Here is a 13,367-nt window from a genome sequence, read left to right on the forward strand (position 1 = left end):
ATTGTAACACCCTAAACTGCAAGCAGCTAAGCTCAGTGTCAGGACCTAGCTGGCACAAGAGATAGGCTGCCATGCTGTGGTGGATTCACTTGTACAGCATCAGAGAGGGAAGTTTGGCAATCCTCTAATTGGGAAGAGGTGTAAAATGGTCAAATAGGAGTGGAACTAGTCCTACATTGGGTGGACTCAAGAACCTAGGAGTTAGGACAACAAATGAGCAAAAAATAGGCAAACCGACAGGTTACCCAGCTGCCAACCAGCTTGCTAGTTCGGCTGGCAAAATGCAAAAAAAGTATTTTTCCTATGTGGGGCCCACATCCCTATATCTCTAAGCCTCGCACTTACCCATTATGTAGAGGCCCTAATGCTGACCAAACCCAACCTAATGGGTCAGTATTTGGTGGGATCCATCAATAGGAATTTAGTTGAATTAGTTTTATGTTTTAAAATTAATTTTAAGAAATACTTTTGTATTTTGGGCTGGTTCGGCCAAACGGGCCCTAAGGACCCTTTGGCTGAATTATAAAACAAGATTCAGCCATTGTTCACCTCATTTTGCTACTGCAAAATTCGGTGAACAACAACAAGGAAAAGAAGAAGATTTTGGTTAGGTTACTAGCAGTAGGTAGTTAGGGTTAGGGGTTTCAATGACTGCAATTCTAGTCCCTACGGACTGAATTTAGTATCCTATGGTAGAATCCCTAATTTTAGTAAGGGTTTAGGGACTTAATTGAAGTTAAATCCATCCCTACAACACCCTAAAACAGAGGGCTTTTAGTATTCATTTGAAATTCATGCAATTAGGGACTGAATTGAGGTAGTATGTGATTAAAATTCGGCAAAAAAGTCTATGTAGAATTTTAATTGAATTTAGATTTGGGGAGTTAAGATTTACTAGTTTGAATTCTTCCCTGCAACCTATTATTGGACTTAATTGGAACGGAATTGGATTATAATTACTGTATTCCATTCACTTGACCTTAATTACATGGTGACTTATAGGGAAAATGGTTGCAGCCATTCAATTTACCCAATTCATGTCCAATTCTGAACTTTGTTTAGGGAATTGGGTAGTATGCTGTATTAGGAGTATGAATTCTGCAATTGGTGGTTTTAGGGACTAAATAATGACCCTAGAGGCATAAGGGAATCTTCCCCAGGCTTCCATGGGTATTGCCCATCGGCCATGAGCAACCCAAGCCAAAGAAATCCGGAGAACAACTTGTAGGTGTACAGAAATGACCCGCCGGTTGGGACAAGCAGCTAGCTGATCAACACCCATCGGTTGGGTATTTTCAAGGTTGAATAGCCTCTGTTCTTTCTGAATTGTGCCCCACTCCTTGTGGGTTATGTTCCCTACCCTTTTTACCCAAATTAATCCTATGGATAGGGGTAGTTCGAGGGATTTTCCGAGATTTTAATTGGGTTAGCACATGAGACTTTAGGAATTGTTTTGGGTTCAGCAGTGAACCTGTATGTAGTCACATTAGGTGTATAAATGTTTAAAAAATGATACACATTGGTTTAGGAACCTAAAACTTATCGGGCGAGGACACACAATTGGTTGTAGGGGATCTATCATACACTCTGATTTGGGTTTTGAGGTGAGTCAATGTTTGACTTATTTTGCGTAGTGTTTCTATATTTTTATTTCTGCATGCTCATGTGTAATGTTGTGCTTACTCTATTTTGGATGTATTTTTTATAAATTAAACAATGCCGCATTTTTTACCAAGATTACTGTGACCGTGGTTTTGTGGATGAATAATTATAGATGAGTGGTATTGATTATAACATCAACGATTTGAGGCACGATGTGGCCAATGGGGGATCCAGTATCATAGGCTCAGAGGTCATAGAAAGTGGTGGCCACCGATGTATGATTGGATGTTATGGATGTGATTGATACATATAAAATGCATATGGTTAGGATTGACAGATCCTGGTGCTACACCCCTTGCCACTAGGGGGTTAGGTACTGGCTAATCCCAAGGGGTGGTATATTATTGAGAGTATCATATTCATAGTACGACGTACTATACTCTGAGGCGGATGCAACACGGGTGATTGAGGGGTTTTCTGAGACCCTTTTTGTCAACAACATAGGTGACCAATGTGTGGGATTCATGGACCATGGCTGTTGGAGTTACCTATAGAGATTTGCATCAATGTATGATTGGAGATGTTATAGATGTGATTGATGCATGTAGAATGCATATGGTTAGGATTGACAGATCCTAGTGCTACACCCCTTGCCAGTAGGGGGTTAGGTACTAGCTAGTCCCAAGGGGTGGTATATTATTGAGAGTACCATATTCATAGTACGACGTACTATACTCTAAGGTGGATGCAACACGAGTGATTGAGGGGTTTTCCAAGACCGTGGTTGTCCACAACATGTGTGACCGATGTGTAGGATTCATGGACCATAGCTATTGGAGTTACCTATAGAGGTTTGCGGGGTGATCGACGTGTAGAATTCTGGGACTTACAAACTTTTGCTTTCAACGAGCTTGTATCCCTGTAGCTCAATGTACTAAGGAGGGGGGATACCACCTACGTTGCATAGCACCTATACTCGATGATGGACTTAGTATTGGAAATAGGAAAGTAATATAATAAATAAATTCATATGCATTATAACTGTGTGGAATATACATTGCATTATTTGTTGTGTGTGCATACATGCACACCCCTCACTGGGCTTCTGAAGCTCACCCCTTGCTGATTATTCTTTTTAGATAGTGGAATCGATGTAGAGGCTGGATTGGACTTTGGTAGCAGTTGTGAAGTTTGTGTCGACGAGACACCGGGTTGATGATGGACTTCACTCCAGTTGTTTAGTAATTTCATTTGATGTATATATTGATTTCATATGCAAGATGTAAATATTACACCTGTGGGTTCTTAACAAATGAGTCTTGTACATTTGTAATTTATCACTTTAGTAAATCACCAGTGATATTTGTATGATTTTATTATCTTACTCTGATTGTAATTGTGATCTTGGTGGCATTAGTGAAATTATAGTACTGCATCTGTGACCGATGTGAACTTCTGATACCATCCTGGTGGGCAGGGTGTTACAGGATGGTATCAGAGCGTGATGCTCTACCTTGGTTCATAAATGCACAAGATCTTAGGATTTACTAGTGATGATTAAGATTAAAATTTAAAAAATTCAAGATAATTGCATAAGTTTTAGTACACACCATAGGAGACTAGCCTATGTGCAAAAGTCATTCACTAACAATAATTTAAAGAGCATAACTCTTACACATAGTTGAACAAATAAAATGTAACATGATAAGAACAATTAGAATTACATAAGTATAACTATATTGCAAATTAGGATCTGAGAATTAGGTTGGTGTTGGTTGGTATGATATACTAATGGATTAAGCGGATGACTCCCATCTACCAATAATTTTTTTTTCTTTTACTACTGTGTATGTAAAGTATGTTGTGTGGTCATATGGTATGCATTAATTATTTGAGAAATTAATCAATATGTTCATTTCACAGGAAATTTCTCAAATGCTGATCAGCGTACCTATCCCCAAGATGACCCACAACTATGGAAGTACAGCCACACTTGGAGGGAAAATCTTAATCCTTCACATGAATTTGAACATAAAGGTGAAGATGAGATAACAACTGAACCACCTATAATGATAGCCCATGATGTGGTTGCCACAACCCAGGATGTGGTTACTATGGTTAGTGATGTGATGCAAGGCATCCAGTAAAGCCTTAAATAGCAACAAACAGAAGTCCAATAACAACATAAAGACATAATGACTAAAAATAGCTATAGCTATCTGTGCTAGGGAGACACATGTGGTACAACCCCTTGTTGTGCAGTCTACACCACCTGCTCCTACTCCTACACTAGTTATTGCACCAGGAGTTCTAACTACTGCACAACCAACTAATGGTCAGTCATCTCAAGCAGTACCAGTACTAGTGATACCCTCTGGACAACATACAGTAGAGACACGGGCAGCTGCACCAATGTGAACAAATATTTCTAAGTTAATGGAGAAATTCTAGAAGTACCGGCCCCCTTATTTTAGTGGAGTGACCCAAGACCCGTTGGCACCAACTAAATGGATTGAAAGTGTTGAGAAAGCATTTATGATATGGGGTTGCATTGATAAACAGAAGATAATTTGTGCTACCTACCAGTTACAGGATGAAGCCTATATGTGGTGGAAAGCCACTAAGCCCATATTGACAAGCTACTCATCCCAATCCTACTTGGGAGCAATTTTTTGAGGCTTTTTATAAGAACTACTTCTCAGAGAGTGTGAGGGAAAAAAAGGAGGCAGCGTTCATGGCTCGAACTCAAGGGTCAAGATCTGTTCTTGAATATCAACAGAAGTTTGAAGAGCTGTACTAGTTTACACTAGAACATGTGAAATCAGATAGAGCCAAGGCCAAGAAGTTTGAAAAGGGGCTACGATCGGGGATTGGTGCATTATTAGTGAAACACCAATTGCAGACGTTATGTAGAGGTGGTCTAAACAACTAAATCTATAGAAGACAAACATAGAGAAAACTATCACGCTCAAGCAGTAAGAAGAATAAACACACTGTCTGGTGGTAGGGATTTCACTAGGGCAATTAGAGGACCATACACTACTCCGACTGCACCCCAGCTCAGCAGACCAGAAGTTAGCCAAGTGTCACAATAGCCTAGGCTAGAAGTAGTGGTACCCCAACAAGTGGGTTTGCCTTAGTGTTTTTGATGTCATCAATTTGGGCATATGGCTAGATCATGTCCCAGGAAGAAGCGATGTTTTGTATATAACCAGCTTGGGCATATGGCCAAGTATTGCTCTCAATTGATGTCAAAAGACTCATATTTGAATCACTCAACATCAAATACTAGTCATCCAATTCAAATGCAACAAGGAATCAGAATGCAAGAAGGGGCATTCGCAAATGACAACAGAAGAGGCCAAGGCTACATCTAAGGTAGTCACAAGTACGTTGTTGATGTTAGGATTTAAAATGTAACCGCAAGTGTACGAATCAGTGTAGTTACGGGTCGAACACAGGGAGAGCAGCCACTTTATTTTTGGCTTATTTTAATAATGCGAAAGTGAACCAATTAATAGTTGTGATCTAATTCTAACTACCGTCCTAAACATATGTATCTAAAATAACGTCCTAACCATTCGTCATCTAAGAATTTAAATACGTAAGCCACGTAATTAAAATTAAATAAATAAATAATTGAAAATAAGAAACCCACGTAATTGAAAAGCAATGAAAGAAAAAAAATGCTGAAATAAAAATAAAGTAAAATAAAGGTGGTAAAGCTAGAGAGAGGCTCACAAGTAGGTTTCTCTACTTAGCCCAAGGGATGCATCATAATATGAGCTTCCCTACTTGACCAGAGAGTCACTCTTACAAGGGTTACTCTACTTGGCTTTAAGGGAAGGGAGGTAACCAAAATAAAAACAATAAAATGATGGTTCTATAGCTAGGAGGGGCAAAGCCAACACTTACACTAGCCATGAACCTTAGGGGAAAGGGAAAACAATAATATAACGATTGAAATTAAAATCCTAAATTAAGAAAGAAAGAGTAGTCAGAAGAGGGAATGAGAGGGGGGTGAGAAGACTTATGAAGAACCCTACCTACCCAAATCTTCAATACTTGAACTTGAAAACTTGATTGAGATTTGAAATACTACCAGTACTAAAAACTAGATCTAGAATAAACAAAATCTGAAATTCCCAGTATCAGAGAAGACAAATTTGAAGAGAAAAATAGAACTTGAAAGACTTGGTCCATAGCTTGTTCTTGTCACCTAGAACTAAGCCTAGAACTACAAATTAAAATTATTACACCTTTGAATAACTTGAATTGCATAAACAAATAAACATAAAAGACTTTGCATTAATTAATGAAACCAAATTACAAAAGTGTTTAAAGTTAGAAAAACTAAGAAGAACTAGAACTAGAACTAGAACTAGAAGGAGAGGACAATTAAAAATTAGAGAAAAAGAGAGCAAGAGAGGGACTAAAAAAAAAAAATCCTAAGAAGAGAAGTGCCTCCTCCCCTTCTGTTGATTCTATTATATAGAGAATGGGGGAGGGAAGCTAACGATTTTAGCTTCTAAAAAAAAAGATTTTTTTTTGATCTTGTTGATGAGGTGGAGGAGATAGAAGAGAGAAGAGAGAAGAGAGAAGAGAGAAAGAAAGAAAACGCGTGGAGAGAGAATCTCCCATGATTTTTCTTAATTTTTTTCCTATTTCTTCTCCTTTTTTCTATTTTTCTCTCTCTTCTTGTGCAAGAAACCCCCCTTGACCGATTTTTCTTGCTTGGATTTGGAAAATATTCTATTTTAATAAAAAATTCCATCCATGCCCTTTTCTTTTTTATTCTTTCCTATTTTTTCTCCTCAACTTGCGCACAACCCTCATTCTTTTTCTTTTCTATTTTTTCAAAAAAAAAATCTCTAAAAAATGGTAGCCAAGAGGTTCGAACTTGAAACCTCCTAATAAGGAAGGGATTTTGCACACTAGAACTCACCAACTATTCTAGGTAGTTGTTGTTACCAAAAACAAATCTTCTATCAGTTAAGGGTGTGGTCCATCGATCCTTGTTGGCATTTGAAATATTCCTTGTACCCCTGGGACAACTGCAGATGGGCTGGTTCTGCTTCTCGGTTCAGTTCTGATCCATTATTCTTTTTCTGGCCCGAAAAGAATAATCATTTGTATGGTTAGCCAAATGAATGTGTACTTTTAATTGAACACATCCATCTTACTCAGAATTTCATCATCTTCGTAATTATGAAAAGAAATAGGACCTCTTTACGTGTAAAATTGGAGATATAGCGCCCGATAATCTTGAAGATCTTGAAAATATAAAATCTACAAAAAAAGAGTAAAACCCAAGGTAGCTCCATTCTAAATATGTAAAATGCATGTTTTACTACCTTAGATTTCACACATAAATGTGCTTATCAGAATTCCCCCACATTTAGATTTTCCTAGTCCTTGAGCAAAATAAAATGAAAAAGAAAAAAAACGAAAAAACCTAACTCACTTTCATAGGAATCACGGTTGCACTTAGCATGTGCAACAAGCCTTTAAACCCCTAGGTCACCCCTAGTGGACGAGTTATGTCTCGTGGGTATTTGCAGTGAATATACATCCAAAATTCAGAATAAACAAATCCCAACCTTGGTTAAAAGTAAGGGTCATACCGATCCAGAGCAAATATAATTCTTTTTACAAGGGACCCCCACACTTAAACTTTTATTACCCCATGTCAATTCTAGGCACTAGCATATTTCTTAATTTCGAACTCACCTCATCTCTTCCAAAACATTATTAACTTAAGACAAAACCACTTATAAATAAATAGGGAACCAAGGACCAAGGCATTGGAGTGTTTTTGACCAAACATGTTACCAAGCATTAATGACATTACCTTTTTTTTCTCCTTTTTTCACTTAATAAACTCTATTCTACTCCACTACTTTTGGCCTGAATGACATGGTAGAGCAAACACCAGATACCCAAGTTACAATGTAGCTTCGCTTTTTACATATTCCCACATAGATAGTGATGCTAGAGTTCTTTCAGAAATTTCTTCCCTAAGAGTTTCGATCAAGACACCACGTTTCTTGAGGCGCAATGCCTTGCCTAGTTCTAAGGAAATCAACTCTTACTTGTCATTTATATCACTTTTCACACTTCATTTAAAATTATGTATTTGTCAACACATGCCAAATTAAAAAGAAGGTCTCAACTCCAAATCAAGAGTACAAGAAAGCCAAAGACTTACATATGGTCCATCACCATAAAACAGGGGTCTCTTATTTTTCAAAAGAAAGTCCCACCTCAAGACACATGCTTGTTTCTTTCTTCTCAACAGGGTTTTTATACGTTCAAAATGGGTACCTTAATGAAAACTTTTATTTTCATATATCAAGCAACCGAATGGTATGATCATTCGCCAAAAGCCAAAGTAGAACGTCATCCTTAGCAAGATCAAAAACAAAAAGAAAAACAAACAAAAAAAAGTAGAAAAAACAAAAACTGGTTTTCCTCCCCCACACTTAAGTCATGCAATGTCCTCAATGCATGGAAAGAATTAAAAGCAAAGACAATGCAAGGGGGTCATACCTGGGTAAAAGCCAGTCATCTGTGTAAAGAGGTTCATGGAGATCCATGACTTCTTCACTAGCAATAGTAGGAAACTTGAGGAACGATTTTAAATGGTGACCATTAACCTTTAAAATTATCCCTGCTTTTAGATTCAGAATCTCCATAGCCCTATGGGGATATACATTATGGATAATAAACGGGCCATCCCATCAAGATCTAAGCTTACCAGAGAAAAGATGCAATCGAGAATTGTACAATAAGACCCTATCACAAATTGCAAAAGATTTGCGCAGAATGTGCTTATCATGAAAAGATTTGGTATTTTTCTTGTAAATCGTAGAACTTTCATAGGCATCATTCCTAAGTTCCTCCAACTCAGATAGCCAGAGCCTACGATGAATACCAGCATTAGACAAATCAAAGTTGAGCTTCTTGATGGCCCAAAAAGGCTTATGCTCCAACTCAGCTGGTAAGTGACAGGCTTTTCCATACACCAAACGGTTGGGAGACTGACCAAGGCTGGTCTTGAATGGAGTCTGATGGGCTCACAAGGCCTCAATGAGCCTAAGGAACCAATCCTTACGGTTGGGATTAACAGTTTTCTCCAAGATTCGTTTGATTTGCCTATTAGACACCTCCACTTGGCCATTAGTTTTGGGGTGATAAGGGGTAGATAACTTATGGGTGATCTCATACTTTTTCATCAAGGCCTCAAAAGGCCGATTACAAAAATGAGTACCTCTATCACTAATTATAGCACATAGGGTACCAAAGCGGGAAAAAATATTTTCTTTGAGAAACTGGACCACCACTTTGTGGTCATTAGATTTACAAAGTATGGCCTCTATCCATTTAGAAACATAATCAATGACGAAAAGTATGTACAAATTTCCAAAGAAATTAGGAAATGGTCCCATGAAATCGATGCCTCACACATCAAAGATCTCAACTACCAAAATAGGGTTGGGGGCATCATGTTCCTCTTATTGATATGGCCAAAAGATTGGCACGCGGGACAAGCCTTGTAAAAATCAAATGCATCTCTAAAAAGAATGGGCCAATAAAATCCACATTGGAGAACCTTTACGATAGTCTTCTTAGGTCCAAAGTGTCCACAACATGCATGATCATGGAAAAAAGATAAGAGTGCGTATTACTCATGATCAGGCACACAAAGTCTGATAATTTCGTCAGGATAAACTTTAAAAGATAAGGATCATCCCAAAAGAAATGCCTAACTTGAGAAAGGAATCGATACCTATCTTGGTGGACCAGTGATCTAAAGTCACACCTGAAACTAAGAAGTTGACAATGTCAATAAGCCATGGTTCACTAGACACTATAAGTAATTATTTATTTAGAAAATTCTTGTTAACTGGAGAATTGACAGTCAAGGAATTGGGAAACCAAGATAAATAGTCCGGAACTAGGTTTTCAACTCATTCCTTATCCCTAATTTTCAAATCAAACTCTTGCAAAAGTAAAACCCACCTAATGAGATGGGCTTTGGCATCTTTCTTCTGAATTAGGTATCTAAGAGCGGAATGATCAGTGTACACCACCACATGTGACCCAACTAAGTAAGACTGAAACTTCTCTAACGAAAACACAATAGCTAAAAATTCTTTTTCAGTAGTTGTATAGTTAAGTTGTGCATTATTTAGGGTCCTACTAGCATAGTAAATTACAGTGGGTAGCTTATTAATCCTTTGACCTAAAACTATTCCTATGGTAAAATCTGAAGCATCACACATCAGTTCAAAAGGTTCAGTCTAAATAGGTGGTTGAACAATGAGTGCATTGGTTAACTCTTTCTGAAGTTGCTTAAAGGATTCTAGGCGCTCTTTAGAAAAATTAAAAGTTTGATCTTTGGCAAGTAGTGAAGGGAGAGGTCGGGCTAACTGAATAAAGTTCTTAATAAACCTTCTGTAGAAGCCAGCATGCCCTAGAAAAGACCAGACGTCCTTAATAGATTGAGGAGGTGGTAAATTATCAATTAAATCCACTTTGGCTCTATTTACCTTTATTCCCTCATTGGATATTATATGACCCAAAACAATACTAGATTTAACCATAAAATGATATTTCTCCCAATTCGAAACCAAATTCTTAGATATACACCATTGCAAAACTAGGGAAAGATGATGAAGACACTCAGAATAGGAATTCTCATGAATTGAAAAGTCATCCATAAATACTTCTAAGAATTTTTTGACCATGTCAGAAAAGATGCTCATCATACATCATTGGAATGTAGCAGGTGCATTACATACGCCTATAAATATATGTTCTATATGGGCATGTAAAAGTGGCCTTATATTGGTCCTCTAAAGCAATTGGGATCTAGTTGTAGTTAGAATATCCATCAAGAAAACAATAATATTTATGTCCAGCTAATCTCTCTAATATCTGGTCAATAAATGGCAATGGGAAGTGGTGCTTCCAGGTTACCGCATTATATTTCCTGTAGTCTATGCACACTCTCCACCCTGATTGGACATGAGTCGGAATCAGTTCATTATTGACATTAGGAATTACAATAACACTAAACTTCTTAGGCACTACATGAATTGGGCTTACCCATTGGCTATTAAAAATATAATAAATTATTCCATGATCCAAGCACTTTAGGATCTCTTTCTTAATGGCTTCCATCATCACAGGGTTAGCTCTTCTTTGAGGTTCCATGGATGGTTTGGAATCTTCCATTAGATATATATGATGTTGCATAATAGAAGAGCTTATACCCTTGATATTAGCCATGGTCCAACTTAGGGCTTCCTTATTGTCTTTTAACACTTTAAGTAATCCCTCTTCCTGGCTAGAAGTCAAATCTGAAGAAATTATTACTGAAAGAGTCTAGTCAGGCCCTAGTAAAGCATACCTCAAATTAGATGGAAACTTCTTAAGATCTAGCTTAGAGGGCTCAACTATGGAAGGTTTGGGAATGGAACTGGAAAGGGATCCTAAGGGCTCCACAGGTGTGTGAAGACTCAAGACTTTAGAAAAGGAAGTTTCACTATCATCTTCCAACTCACCAATACACTCTTGGAATTCTGAATCAAAATTAATATCAAAGTTGATAATTAAATCATTAGAAAAATCTAGAAAATCCTCAAGCACATTAATCTCATCTTCCATATGCGGTTATTTGCCTATCATAAATATGTTAAACTCAATAGTTTGGTTGCCAAAAGATAACCTTAGGAAGCCATTTCGGTAATTGATTAATGCATTACTAGTAGCAAGGAATGGTCTTCCTAGGATTATGGGGATCTCATCCTTAGTTAAGAAGGGCTTGATATCTAACACAATGAAATCAACAGGGAAAATAAATTCCCCCACCTTTAGTAAGACATCCTCAACCATCCCTTTAGGAATCTTAACAAACCTATCTGCCAATTGAAGAGTGGTTCCAATGGCTTTCATTTCTTCCAATCCTAGTTGCTTATACACATGGTAAGGCAAAAGATTAACACTTGCACCAAGGTCAAGTAAGGCATGCTCAATGTAGGTGTTGCCTGTGACATAAGCTATGGTAGGACTCCCTGGATCCTTATACTTGGCTGCTATAGGCTAAGTAATTATGGAACTAATGTTACCTGCCAAGAACGTCTTTTTAGGCACACTAGTGATACGTTTGTGTGTACACAAGTCTTTCAAGACCATTGCATAGGTAGGGATCTAGGATATGGCATCAAAAAGAGGGATGTTCACTTCTACCTTCTTGAAGACTTCTAAAATTTTATCCATAGAAGCAGTCTTCTTTTTATTAACTAAGCAATTAGGAAAGGGGATAGGGGAAACATAAGGACTGTTAGGGATTTGCCCTTTTTCAGAAGAATCATTTTTGGTTTCCTCAACCAAATCATCTTTAGTTTCAGAAGAATCTTTAGGATCATCAGACGAACCCGGAATAAGAGGCACACTTGTGTCCTCAATTGAAGGGGAGTTAATAGGAGTAACGGATGAGAAAGATTTAAGAACACTCTGTTGGTACTCTCTACCACTCCTAAGGGCATAAACAACATTACATTGGTTGGAGGGCCCTTGTTGGGTCTGACCTTGTACTATATTCAGTGGTGTATTAGTTGGTGCTTGTGAACTAATAGGCTGATGATGCCTAGGGTTAGGCTCTGGTTGACTGGGTAAAGTTTCCTTCTCCCTCTTATGCATAATTGAAACAACTTGGGTGAGTTCTCTCATAAGATTTAATGGCTTGTCATGAGGAGGGCCATATTTTTTTTCAAGTCACTTATTCTACTTGCCTTTACAGTGTTGGTAAACCTAAGGGGTTACTGATAAGATGATAGGAGAGGGGCCCTAGGAAAACTAGCCTAAGGTCCTACATTTGGCCTAAGAAAAGTATTTTGAAAAAAAGATTATTGTGCAAAGGGAGGCCTTTGGGGTCTAGGTTGACCTTGATTATGAAAATTGGAAGGCCTTGCTTGGTTACCTTGATTCCAGGAGAAATTTAGGTGATTTCTCCATCCTGGATTGTAGGTGTTACTATATGGATTATTCTGGTATAAGACATTAACACTATCATTAGAAGTGCCCCCAAAGGTGTTGGGGCATTCTTCTATGACTTGCCCAGGGGACTGGCACCAATTGCACATCTTAACCATATTGACTGATGATGGCTCTCAAGGAGCTATAGCCTCAATCCTTTTGATTAGGCTATCCAAGTGGGTTTCCTTGGCTACTATCCCATCCACAAAATATCCTTTCCCTCTTATGGTTCTTTAACACACTTGGGTTGATTTCCACTCACGGGTTTTGTCAGATAGGTCAAGTAAGAATTCCTATGCCTTTCCTTCATCTGTAAAGGATGTGAATCCCTCAGGGCACATAGACTCTATCATTTATTTAGTTGGGTAATCAATACCCTCATAAATTATTTGACATAAATGCCATAAGTCTTGGCTATGGTGAGGGCATTATTGGAGTAGATCCTTCAATCTCTCCATAAGTTTAGAGAAGGACTCACTAGGATTTTGCCTAAACTGAAGGGTATCACTTCTAAGCTTATTGGTCTTATGAGTTGGGAAAAACTTCTTGAGGAAGGCAACTGTGAATTTCTCCCACGTGGTTATGGAACTTGTAACCCATACAACCACTTCTTAGCTTGGTCTTTTAATGCAAAAGTGATGAACCTAAGCTTAAAAGCATCATCAGAAAGCTGTTGGATCTTAATTAGAACACATACCTCTTCAAATTCCTTTAAAAATAGG

The 13,367-nt window shown here is 37.9% G+C and overlaps 1 non-coding gene across 1 annotated transcript; it reads left to right on the forward strand.

The window, feature by feature from the left end:
• The first annotated feature begins 13,056 nt into the window (after nt 1-13,056).
• LOC122066091 lies at nt 13,057-13,163 on the forward strand. The gene has a single exon (XR_006136230.1). It is a non-coding gene; the product is annotated as a small nucleolar RNA R71 (small nucleolar RNA).
• Nucleotides 13,164-13,367: the final 204 nt, after the last annotated feature.

The sequence above is a fragment of the Macadamia integrifolia genome, unplaced genomic scaffold, assembly GCF_013358625.1.
Source record: "Macadamia integrifolia cultivar HAES 741 unplaced genomic scaffold, SCU_Mint_v3 scaffold2230, whole genome shotgun sequence".
In the NCBI taxonomy this organism is placed as follows: domain Eukaryota; kingdom Viridiplantae; phylum Streptophyta; class Magnoliopsida; order Proteales; family Proteaceae; genus Macadamia; species Macadamia integrifolia.